The sequence below is a fragment of the Protopterus annectens genome, chromosome 9.part0 (genome assembly GCF_019279795.1).
Source record: "Protopterus annectens isolate FY-2018-M chromosome 9.part0, PAN1.0, whole genome shotgun sequence".
Classification (NCBI taxonomy): Eukaryota; Metazoa; Chordata; order Ceratodontiformes; family Protopteridae; genus Protopterus; species Protopterus annectens.
Genome location: NC_056743.1, coordinates 1058671651 through 1058685558, shown reverse-complemented (window position 1 = coordinate 1058685558; position 13908 = coordinate 1058671651). Strand labels below are relative to the sequence as shown.

The following is a 13908-nucleotide window of genomic DNA, read 5'->3' as shown; positions in this document are numbered from 1 at the left end:
GCCCTGGATGAGGAGAAATCTGTGCATACAGCTTGCCTGGACTTAGCCAAGGCATTTGACACTACCTCCAACTCTGTCTTTATTGACCAACTCACCCAACTAGGCATTAACCCTTATATAGTTAGATGAGTCGCTAACTGGTTCACTGATAGGGGAATCCACCTCCAACAGCAGACCTGTAACCAGTGGTGTTCTACAGGGATCAGTCCTGGGACCTCTACAGAGATCAGTCCTGGGACCTCTACTGCTTGGAATCTATTTCTCCAAAGAACAAGCAAAAATCAAAGGTCTGTGGCTGACAAAGTTTGCTGATGACTGCAAACTGGGAGCGGTCATAGAATCTCCAAATGATGTCAACATCCTACAACAGGGTCTTACACAAACAAATGATTGGTGCCAAAGTCATGGCCTTAAACTCAATGCAAAAAAATGTATTATCATTCCTTTTGGTAATACTGATGTTCCTGCTAACTACCACATCAATAGCTCAATGCCAGAAGTCTAAACCTCAAGATGCATGCCCTCGAAGCCCTCCTCAGTATGGAGAACATCGATGTCTGTGCAGTGACTGAAACCTGGTTCAAGGCTCCTGAGAGCACCCCAGCACTATCAGGTTTTACCTCATATCATGCTTTCCGGCCCCAAAACTTGGACCGAACCACAAAAGGAGGGGGAATATCCGTTTTAATCAAAGATACCCACACCTCCAGGTTAGTGGCAACGCACGAAGCATCGGAGACTATCCAGGTGCAACTAACCATAGGCAAAACTGTCTTACAGTTTGTAGCATGCTACAGACCACCCTCTCAAACTCAGGAACCCCACACAGCCTTCCTGAAGACACTGGAGAGTATGAATGTCTCTCCAAATACCATCATTTTGGGAGACTTCAACTACCCAAACATAGACTGGGAACATTACTCAAGCCCCAACACCTTAGCCCAAAGGTTCCTAGAATTCATAAACTCAAATGCAATGGAACAACTAGTCACCATTCCCACAAGAGGAGACAATATACTAGACCTGATCATCACAAACATGGGGACAAAATGCTCCACACCGAAGTACATCCCTCTTTGGTAAGATCAGACCATAAATTACTCTCATTGGAAATCCACATCCCGCCCCACCCCTGCACAAAAGACCACAGTGAAGAACTTCTCAAAAGCAAACTTCACACTTCTTAAGACTGAAGTGGTATCTTTCAAGGCCCCTGGGCCAGTAGAAACCACAACCCACACTGCTGAATCCTTTGCAAATGCCTTCTATGGGCACCTTCAAGAATGCATGGATCATGCAATCCCAAATAAAACCAAGGCCCATTCCCCAAAGGCAGGCGCCCGGTCTGGTGGACCCCAGCCATAAACAAACTTTACAACAGGAGGAGGAAGCTACTACATGACAGAGCAAAATCCCTAAAAGGGAAGGCATCTCTGATCAGTACTAGCAAAAACTACGATCACTCATAAAATCATCCAAGGCCAACTTTGAGAGAAAAATCGCAAAAGACAATCACAAGGCCTTCTTTAGCTATGTTAGAAACCTGGGTGGAAACTCCCAGATATGCTCAGAGTTAGTCCAAAATGACACAAAATACACTGAACCCACTGACATTGCCAACATTCTGGCAGACAGGTTCAGTGCAAATTCCCCCCCCCCCCAAAAGGAGAAATAACTATCCCAGCAGAGTGTAGCCTCCCTAACATCTCAGATGCCCAGGTGAGAGCCACCCTCTCTAAAGCTAAAAACACAGCATCAATGGGACCGGATGGTGTCCCGGGCTGTGTGCTACATGAACTCCAAGAGGAACTAAACCCACCAATAAGGCTGCTGTTTAATCTTAGCCTTACTACAGGATACGTACCCAAAGAGTGGCATATGGCAACAGTGGTCCCACTTCACAAAGGCGGTGCTTCTACGGACCCTGGAAATTACCATCCCATAAGCTTGACGAGCCTGGTCTGCAAAGCTATGGAGAGGATCATTATGGAACTCATAAACAAAGACATTGGGGACCTACAGACATTGGATCCTACCCAATTTGGCTTTGTCAAGGGCAGATCCTGCCTTTTGAACTTGGTCGACTTTTTTGAAACAGTCACTAAGGCCATTGATGAGGGTAAGGCAGTTCACACAGCCTACCTTGACCTTGCAAAAGCCTTTGACACAATACCCCACTCGGGCATCATAGACAAACTCACCAGCTTAAATGTAAACCCATATGTCACAAGATGGGTTGCAAACTGGCTCAAGGACAGAACCCACAGGGTCAGAGTTGCTGGAGCTATGTCAGACTCTAAGCCAGTCACAAGCGGTGTCCCACAGGGCTCAGTCCTGGGACCCCTCTTGTTCGGCATTTATTTTTCCGAGGTACAGGCAAACATAGGAGGATTGTGGCTGACAAAGTTCGCAGATGACTGCAAACTGGGCGCCATAATTGATACTCCAGCGGACACAAACATCCTTCAGAAAGGCCTAATAGAAATGGATAATTGGTGCCAGAGCCATGGCCTTAAGCTGAATGCCAAAAAATGTATAGTCATACCCTTTGGGAAAAACAAGGTACCGACAAATTACCACATAGACGGTAATCCATTAAGTACGGAAGAGGTAATCAGGGACCTAGGGACCCAGGTTGACAGTAACCTCTCATTTGACACTCACATTAACAAAGTGGTTAGGAAGACCTTCTATATTGCCCACCTTATCATGAAGGGTTTCACATCTAGATCAAGAGAGGTCATTGTGCCCCTGTACTCTTCTCTTATCAGGCCAATGATTGAGTACAATGCCCCATTTGGGATGTATCTCACCCGACACCTGCAACAGTTGGAAAGACCCCAAAAGTTCCTCACCAAGAGGATAAAGGGTCTTAAACATATGTCATATGCTGCCCGACTGAAAAAACTCCAGCTCTATTCAGTTGCATACCGCCTACTCAGAGGTGATCTGTGCCTGACGTACAAGGCCATGTCCAATCCCGAATTAATGGACATGCTCCACCTCAGAAAATCCACATCCATCAGAGCCACGAGAACAAGTGACTTAAACCTCACAGAAATAAATAGAACATGCTGGAGGGACAGATTCATAACCCAGAGGCTCCCTACACCCTGGAACAGAATCCCAGTCCATGTTAGGCAGAGCCCCTCACTGACTCTATTCAAGAGAAATCTCGACGAGTGGATGGGAGATCGTAGGTTTACCCCAGGGGTCATCTCTGTGTCACTACTAGACAGAGGCATAGTAAACTAAACCCTAAAAGGGCATAGTATTCTCATCCTAAGGGGTGGTGTAAGCCACATACACTCTGGCTAGGCTTATAAATGCCCTAGGGCAGATAGCCTAGTACGAACCTATGAACCTATGAACACCTTAAGTATGCACTCAGTGGTGGCTGACCTGGGCAGACAGGTTGCCAGCAACTTTACCTTTGACCACCATGTCTCTACAGTGGTAAGAAGGGCATTTTACACTGCTCATCTCATAGATAAGGGCATCACCTCCAGAAAAAAAGAAATTATAACCTCCCTGTACTCTTCCTTCATCAGGCCAATAATGGAGTACAACGTCCATTTTGGTAAGTACCTTTCTAAGCACCTGCAGCAATTGGAGAAACCACAAAGGTTCCTCACAGGAAAAATTCAAGGTCTTCACCATCTGTCCTATGGGGATCATCTGAAATCACTGTCACTTTATTCTCTTTCACATAGACTACTCAGAGGTGATTTCTGCCTGGCTTATAAGGCAATCTCTGATCCTGCATTATTGGAAATTCTTCATATCCGAAAGTCAAATGGTACACATGTTACTCATTCTAAAAACCTTAATCTGGTATATGACATTAATAAAAACCTGCTGGAGGGACAGATTTGTCTCCCTGAGGTTACCATACCTTTGGTACAGACTCCCACTTCATGTCAAACAGAGCACCTCAGTGGCCCTCATCAAATGCAATCTGGACGATTGGATGGGTGACCATAAATTCACCCTGGTGTTCCACCTGTGTCCCCCTCGGACAGGAGCAATAGGTGCTGATCGTGGAAATAAGGGTAAGAACTTGGCTAGGCTTGTAAGGGCCCTAGGGCCTTTAGCCTAGTAACTTCCTATTATCTTGCTTACGCTGAAATCTGTTTGTTGTTTTTATACTTCAATTTGAGCTGATGGCTTACAAGTGTATATTCTAACACTTGGCACATTCAAGCTGTATACACCTTTGCTGATCTGCAGTAGTTATGTATTGTGTAACAATCTGCTGATTAAAGCTCTGAATTAAAGAATTGGTTAATCAGTGACAGGTGGATAACAACATCCCATTATATGCTAAGGGACTTACCAGTATGAGCAGGAACATGAATGTACAGCAGAACTGAAACACAGAAAATTAAAATGTGATGAGTACTTAACCAGATAAATATAGCACAAATAAATCTGTGCTGTATCACCCACATAGTTAAACAGGTCATACTGGTTAGAGTAGTTTCTGTGAATACCTTAGGATCACATATCTCTTAGAGCAAAAAATCTGGACAAAGCCATAAATAATGGGGGGACAAATGCCCCAAAATATGGATAATTTTTAAATACTGTTCTTACAAACTTAGAAAGTTGATAGAATAACAGGTTTTGCTGAGGGGTATGAAGTTTGAAACTCAAATGTCTGTAATTATTTTCTGACTTCAATCTTTACTGCATTGCCAATGATTTGTCAGAAAAAACACACTTTTATGAAAAATGGACCAAAAATATAAGGCAAAAATCTGGACATTCTTTGAAAATCTGTACAACTGAGAGGTCTGCTTAGGATATACACATACATGACACATACATGACACACATTGTTACAGACGGAGAAACATCTGTTGTATTTTTTTCTGAGTGCATTTTTTGCCATGTTATTAAATCAATGTCAGCACTACTGAACCCAAAATATATGGAAGGTTGTTTACATATACTACATGCTGTCCCTTAGTGTTCTTCAATAACTTCTACACCCAGCAATAATACACAAATGCGACTTACAAAATGGGGGTAAGGGGGTCATGTAGGATGTACTGTAATCATGCACATGATGCAGAAATAGACCCCATTAGCTGTGGGCTAGGAGCATTGTTGAGAACTTATTTTCTTGTCTGTGATGACGGAGGATTGTGATTTTAGTCCAGAATTAGTATATGTTATGCAACATGGAGGACATATTGTAATATCTATGGCCTGGTGGTGTTGGTCTTGCAACAGAAGCAAGAGGAACAAAATAAGGCCCCTTATGAAATGACTTCAGAAAGCCAAGCAGTCTGATTGGCTACCAAAGACATGAAAAAATAAGCTTTAAAACACACTTCATATAAATCATTGTAACAAAAAAAAAAAAAAAAAAAAAAAAAAACACATGAGGTGGGCTCTACACTGAACAAGCTGGTGGACCCTTGTCTCTGAACAGCCTAAGTCTATGGATGGTAAAGGGCCTGTTCAACATGTGCCCCAACATGTACCACTGCTTACTTTCATGATATGTAATGCATACTGAGTATTTAAGGGCTTTGTTGGGTTAATTTCAATTGTGTGAAGAAGTCTGACAGCTGTTGCAATACGAAAAACTTACACTGACCATTATTAAAGAAAAGAAGTACAAGTCTTGGAGGCTGTAGAACAGCAAGCTACTTCCCATAAGGTGCAGTTGTGAAACGGCATACAGAAACTGGAAGTTGCAATATATTTCCTGTGCATGTTGGAAGGGCCTGGGGTAACTTGCAATGCACCAAGTGCTGCATATAATTTGTAAAGTCAATCTGGACAATGACTGCCTACTATATTGTAAGGTTAAGTGGTCAGTTACACCTAAAGAACTGTTTGATAACTTATGGGTGAATGTAAACATGTTGCTGTGATTATCAGTCACAGAAAATACTGGTGAATCAGAAATAATACTGAGACATATGAGTTGCATGTCTTCTGAACAATTGTCATTTGTTTTAGGTGATATTTCAATAAATCTCTAAGAGGTATGTATTTGAAATGTTGGGACTCACAATGCAGAGTCCCAAAATGTGAAGACTGAATGACCAAAAATCTGGACTCCAAGATTGCCATTTCTCAAAATATTTCCTTTTTTTCTGAGGTGTGGCAATCTAGGAGTTAGTATAAATAGGTTCAAGGGATGTGGGAGGCTTGAACCCCCAACAAAAAACAAGTTTAATGGAGAATAGCTATGTTTGACATTCACTCTTCTCCTACATTTTTTTTAATTGTTTTGGAACCCAGTATTAGGAGTCACAGCATTTCAACACTGCCAACCATTGTGCCCTGTTGCTGATCTCTGCCCTACTCTGTATGTATGTCAGAATGAAATAAAGTACTTTGTGAAAATGTGTGCTTAGTCTGGGGATAAGGTCATCAACACATCACCTTCTTGTTATCTTTTCCTCCATTAGTAAAGTATATGTTGGGAAATGATGCACATTTCTGGTACTTTTTTCTTAAGGGTTAAGCGGTTGCTGCAGTATATTGTCGTTATGTCATATCAGGCTAAAGCTGACACTAGGGGCTGCAGGACTTTGTGGGACGGAGGTTTTTTTATGCAGCATTGCATACATATGTTGGAAATGGGGTGCATATGCCTTTTATTTTGTGTTCATTTGATGCAGGCCCTAATAATGTGTAGTGTGTGTGTTAACTGGTTTCTGTTTCAGAAGTAATACATCATTACAACACTGCTCCTCAGCAAGAATTTTAACTCTTGTGGTTATGCCATGGCAAAAAATATCATTAACCATCTAGTAGATTTTAAGTTTTGTACCTGAATGAAGCATTTAAGGAAAGCAGGATGCTAGAAAGGAGAATTAAGAACATGGCAGTCCGACAGCTTCTCCTCAGAAGTGTTAGCAATGCTGGAAACACTGTATATTGACCAGATTCAGTAGCTAACCTATGGCCACATGCAAAGTCTGAGCCCCTTTTCCTTACAGTTCATAGCTGTATACTAGGTTAATGACCACTAAGGCCCTTAAAAGCCAAGCTGTGCAACCCAGATGAGGCACGCAAATTTAATTTATATTTGATTTATATGGGGTGATTTACTGACTGCCTCTGTCCATCACAGACATAGCAGCCAGACCAGAGATGAATTTCCAGTTACCCATTCATTGGACCAAGTTGCCCTTAAATAGGGAGAGGGAGGAACTCTGCTTCACATGGATGGGGAGCCTGTTTGGGAGAATGAGAATTTTCTGAGAAACCTGTCTTTCTAACATGTCCTAGTTAAGTTGCAAGCAAAATTGAGGGCTTTTCGTCTACTAGTTCTGATGCTATTTGTTTTGTGGATGTGCAAAAGATTCATTAAAACACAGAGGATGCCTTGTATGCCAGGCAAAGCTCACCTCTGAGAAGTCTGTATGATACAGAGTAACGAGACAGGGCTTTGAGGTGACCAACAAAGGATACTGTGTTTATGATACAGAGTAAAGAGACAGGGCATTGAGGTGACCAACAAAGGATACTGTGTTTATGATACAGAGTAACGAGTCAGGGCTTTGAGGTGACCAACAAAGGATACTGTGTTTATGATACAGAGTAACGAGACAGGGCTTTGAGGTGACCAACAAAGGATACTGTGTTTATGATACAGAGTAACGAGACAGGGCTTTGAGGTAACCAACAAAGGATACTGTGTTTATGATACAGAGTAAAGAGACAGGGCTTTGAGGTGACCAACAAAGGATACTGTGTTTATGATACAGAGTAACGAGAGGTGACCAACAAAGGATACTGTGTTTATGATACAGAGTAACGAGACAGGGCTTTGAGGTGACCAACAAAGGATACTGTGTTTATGATACAGAGTAACGAGACAGGGCTTTGAGGTGACCAACAAAGGATACTGTGTTTATGATACAGAGTAACGAGACAGGGCTTTGAGGTGACCAACAAAGGATACTGTGTTTATGATACAGAGTAACGAGACAGGGCTTTGAGGTGACCAACAAAGGATACTGTGTTTATGATACAGAGTAACGAGACAGGGCTTTGAGGTGACCAACAAAGGATACTGTGTTTATGATACAGAGTAATGAGACAGGGCTTTGAGGTGACCAACAAAGGATACTGTGTTTATGATACAGAGTAACGAGACAGGGCTTTGAGGTGACCAACAAAGGATACTGTGTTTATGATACAGAGTAACGAGACAGGGCTTTGAGGTGACCAACAAAGGATACTGTGTTTATGATACAGAGTAACGAGACAGGGCTTTGAGGTCACCAACAAAGGATACTGTGTTTACTCTGTATAATCCTTTTTGTAAGGATACTTTGTGGAAGTTCCAGTTGCTGCATGTGTGTGGTCAGGTACATACCAAAGGTGGCATTATAGTATATGATGGGCCTGATGTGGGCCAAGTTTGTGGTATGATGACCTCTCTGGACCTACATGCCATACCCTTGCTTAAAAGATGAGCAACATAGAAGGCTTTTCTGACTAACTTGGACACATGTTTGTCGAAGGCTAGCTTATTTTCTACATGAGTTCCCAGATCCTTGACTAGTGAATCAGTTTTTAAGGATGTTTTACTGATGATGTAGTTTCCAGGGGTGGCAGACTTCCCAAAGGGTACTATAAAGCAAATGGAGTTTTAAGTCATGGCTTTGCACCAAGCATTAATCTGTATTTTACCTTCCTTAAATATGTGGTTGTTTTGGATGGATTCAATGACTTCTCCCAGTTTGCAATCATCTGCGAACTTGGTTAGTGAGAGGATTTTGACAATTGGCTTTAGCATCCAAGAAGTACATGCCAAAGAGGAGTGAGCTAGTAAAGAATCCTGGGAGAGATCACTGGTGACCAGCCTCACTGTGGAGGTGGCCCCACTAATTCTAACCTCATGGGTCCTATCAGTGAACCAACTAGCTGTCCATCGTGTTATAAAGGGTTTTTATCTAGTTCTGTTAGTCTGTTGACAATGCCAGAGTGGACTAGTGTAACAAATTAGCCAGATCTTGGTAGGCAGTATGCACCATTTTCCCGAAAGACCTTTTCAGAGAAGTCCACCAGATTCAGTAAGCATGACCTTCCTTTGACAACGCCAAACTGGGATGGATCTAGTGTCTGGAGGTCTCCTATGTCCTTGTTGATAATCTTTCCATAGCTTTGAAAATACAACTAGTCAGACTTATGGGTCTGCAGTTTCCAGAATCTGTTAAAGGTCCTCCCTTGATGACTATCACAGTCCTCCAAAGCCTGTGTTAAGCCTATAGTTAAGTAATGTCTCCAGAGGTCCTGATAAGTCATACTTTAGACTACTTAGAAGGCATTATGAGAAGTTATCTGGGCCCATTGAGGCCATGTTCTTGGCTTTAGTGGGTTCAGCCAGTACATGCTCCTTAGTTAAAACTGGAGGGATTATGTCTAACGGTATTATTAGGGGGATGGTAGGGGGTAGGTCTAAAGTTGGAACTGAATATGTCTGTTAACAAGTTTGCTATATCGGCAGTCTCAATAAATCTGGCACCATTAACCACCAGTTCAAAAATTTGCTGTGTGTTTCCCTTGAGGTTTCTGACACAGCTGTAGAAGGTCCTATGGTTATCTTTCACCTGGGAGGATATCAACCTCAAATTTGGCTATATTTGCCTATTTACTTTGATGAGAAAGTATATTTATGGGAACTACTTTCCTGACTTTTGCCATATTTTTTTTCTACTTGATGCAAATTCTGTTTAACTTGGGATGCCACCAGGGTGGTTTGTTTCCGGGGCTAGCTTTTGTCTTAATTCTGGTAGGTACAGCAGCCTTTATGCAGCCATTGACATGGTTGCACAGAATTTCTCAGAGCAATTCTGCATAGGCTGATGTGTTCCCAGGGTCTGGAGGGGCATTGAATTTTGACAAACCATCACTTAATAACCGGCAATTTGACTTGGAATAGTTCCTAACTGTTACTGGTTTTAATAGGATTACAGCATTGATTTTGAAGGAGAAGTTTTATGGTTGGATCTTACGAGGAAGGACAAGTCATAGGGGTGGGTAGCATGAGGTCCAGTACGTTAGAGCCTCTAGTGGGCATATTCAATATTTGGTCAAGGATGTTTGTATTTTCGAAGTCCAGGAATCTCTGTGCCTGTAGATTTGAGGCCATGTAGGATTCCCAGTCCATACAGGAGTAATTAAGACTCCCATGAGTAGGGTGTCTCCAGTGGGACTAAGGATGGGAGGTCCAAGTATGCATTGTGAACTTTCTGGAACACTGAGGGTGACCTGTAGCTGGCTAGGGTATAGTATGGGATTTTGTCTATGGTGATATTTACGTGGAGGAATTGCAGTGCAGTGACATGCTTTACTTCCTTATGATTAGTTCCTTATTGCAGGTGACAGACTGCACACGTTTACTCCAGTGTTTGCATTCAGATATCGTCTCTCAGTCCACTCACATTTACAATGTTAGGCAGATCAGACTAAAGTAGGTCATCAATGAACATCATAACTAACATCCAGGATGTGGCTAAAAAGGATCCCTGAATTAACCATCTTACCTAGTTAATTATCTCTTTAAATAAACAAACAAATAAATGACTGGCTAGAAGTCGCAAGGGTCTTACACAAAGCAGTGAAAAAAAGTAATCAGTCTGTGTTAACATTGTGTATGTATGTGTTGTGAGATATTCAATTTTTAAAGACACTGTGGTCATTTTTTTTCATCAGCAGTAAATTAAACATTTTATTTGATGATCTGAAGAAGCTGTCCCCAATCATATTTTTGTAGTACTCTTGCCACTGAGTGTATTGCCAACGTTAAGACTGCATTGCCTGTTTTTTCATGTCATTCTAAAAGACAACTGTCACATAAACAATGACTGGCAAAAGATGAAAAGTTTCTAACAAATGGATTCACTCCTTCTCCAGTTGCCAGTTTAACATCATGAGGGAGATGGGCTATATTCTGGCACTCGGGCACAAGGTATAAAGACTAATGCTGAATGTAGCACAAGTGTATCACAGCATGCAGACACGTCCACATTCAGACATGGCAAGCACACCTATGGGCAAATTGGGGGTTGTCAGTTTACCTACATCATGTCCTTGTAATAGGGGAGCAAACAGAAGCACTGGGCACAAAAATGACACAGACATAGAGAGAGCACACAGATGTCACACAACAACCATCCCCAGTGAGAACTGGAGAAGCAAGCACTGCAAGGTCAGGACATCTTCATGCTAACAGCTCTGTACCATTGTGCCACCCAGTTTACAAGAAATAATTTTGTAAAGATTTAGCATACTGATGTACCCTTTGCCAGGTAATGACTAACTGTTCGGTACATCCACTATTCATAACTACTACTTTAGATATTTGCTATGTCATATTCACTGGTTTAGTATATGGCACAGATAACAAAGCTGCCCTATGCTTGGCTTGACAGCAGTTACATGTAATTAGATCCACAGGATGCCGACTACCATTGGTTATGGAACCAGGCATGCATTAATGAATGTGGAACAGCATATGGTACTACAGTGATTGCCAAAAGCATGGGACACCAACTGGTAGCAGTATCCAGTGTTACCTTTAGGAGCAGTATGCATTGTTACTATTGCAGGGCCCAGAGTGCAGCATTACAGTCACTGAGAGCAGGCAGTATGCAGTCTTCCCACTGCTAAGACCAATTTGCAGCATTACAGCCACTGGTACTACAATGTCACAGCCACCACGACAAACATCCAATTCTGCAGTTACAGGGAACAATAGGTGCTGTTACAGCTACAGGCTGCAATGCTCTATGAATTCATCCGTCTTTGCCAAAGGTGGGAGCCGAAGATTAATACTCAGTCAGACAGGGAGCTCCTTATACCACGCAGTAAAAGAGGTTGAATCCTCAAGGACTCTAAGCCCCAGTGAGAGAAAAATAATTCAGCTGTGAGTGACAGTTCACAGTAAAAGAGAAGAGCACCTCAGCAATCAATAGGTTTATCAAGAAAAAAAGAGCGACAAACACCCTTGCCATTCAAGCACTTTGGCACATGAGCGCTAAAAATTTTAAATATGATAGTGAATAATATCTAAAAGCTGGGATGCAAATTACTGAATAAAATACTATAGAATTTCATTCAAATTCAATACATCATGCACCGAGGAAGAATTTGTGTAGAAATGTGTTGGAAGAGGAACAACACTTAAAATCACAGTGGCAGTGTATGGATCACTTTGTAGTGATGAAAACACACTCCAGGAACAGAAAATGATGCATTTAAAGTGTTGTTGTCCTTTCAACCCCAATGGACCTCAAACATTCAATCTGAACCACTACGATGATTTGACTGCAAAACAGTCTGTTTTCTAAGGAAACCCGAGACTCTTTATTGTATGTATTCCAGGCAATTATGTTGTGTATCACAGCATCCATGGTCAAAGCACCATGTTCTACCTTAGGTCTTGACCACAGTTTGTACCCTACATTCTGAAGAGCTGACAGTTTTCAAAATCGTTATATGACTGTAGGTGTTCTTTACTGATATTTATCCATTCATATGATGCTCAAGGGTTATGTTTCAATAAACAGCTTTGTGCATTACTGCAATGTTGTTTGTGATTTACCTACAGTTTTAAGGCTACATTGTGGGTAAATATTTCCAGTAGTGGGCCGGAATATTGTAGCCATTGTTTGTTTTACATTTCTGGTGTTGTGTTTGTATATGATGTATGAAAAACAGTTATTTCTAATTTGAGTAGTTTTCGTACAAACTGATTGCACTTAACATATTACTGTTTATGTACATGTATAAATAAATAGGTATGTATAGTTCTATGTCTGTATACCTCTAGGAATATAATAAGAAAACAGAATCATTACCTAGAAATATACGCACTGTTGTGTCAGCCAAGAGTCTTTAACCTTCTCATAGATTATACAGCAAAGTTATAGCAACATGAATGTGCAATTGTCATGTTTTAAATCAGTATTTCTGCCCAGAAAACAATGTATGAAAACCAAAATCTGCATAAGAATTTATGCGCAGTAATGGTATTTCCCTCAAATCTACTCATCCCCACGCATGCACTGATGGTATCTCCCTAAACCCCACACATGGTCTCCTGACTTTTTACTCTGGATTGCACAGGTATGAAAAGACAGCAATTCTTTGCACAGTGTGTGCCATCCTACAAGCTGATGTCTGAACCCTTAAAAACTAGAGTACAAAAGAAGTTTACTTTAAGGATGAATCCCCAAAATGCACAGCTAACTACTTTGGTACTTGGTCATTAATAAGTATAGTAACAAAGAATCAGAGCAATGCACCTGACTTGTCGTTTTCTTTTGCATTTAAAGGAGTACAGAGAGTCAAGACAAGATTTATTTATAGTTAAGATAAACGAGATGGGAACGCACAGCACATTTCTTTAATTTAACTAGTTTTCTTCATTATACAGCAATCAGTACAGATGTGGTACACACCCTACTAATTTACTTAAGTCTGTTACAAAAAAATCAGCATCTGGCATCTGGCTACAGACAAAACAACCCTACTATCTCTGCTCCTCTTACCAGATACATAACAATAGTCTCATATTAGACAGTTTATATACAGCTAATTCCATGCCCTGAAGGTCCCCATTCTAAAGCATAAGCATAACACTCAGATATTGTAAAGATATTTGTACAGCCAGTTACTGTCACCCAGAATCTTTGCTTTTACATAGACAAGAGACAACACAGACTCAACAAGGGAATTAATAGAACAGACAGACTCCTAAATGCAATATCCCTTGGGTAACTATGGGCAGGGTTACATGCTAGGACTGAGCATTTGGTAACAAAAGGAGCTAACACAGTACTACATACACTCTAGCAACATCACAGGCAATTGTCATCCCCATCTTGCAAAAACAAGACATATTTGCTTTTTATTTCTGTGAGATAC

At 41.3% G+C, this 13908-nt stretch overlaps 1 protein-coding gene across 1 annotated transcript in view; it reads right to left on the bottom strand.

The window, feature by feature from the left end:
• The window catches only part of SLC48A1 (solute carrier family 48 member 1), a 225707-nt gene that overhangs the window by 211197 nt on the left and 602 nt on the right, over positions 1 to 13908 (bottom strand). The window lies entirely within an intron of this gene.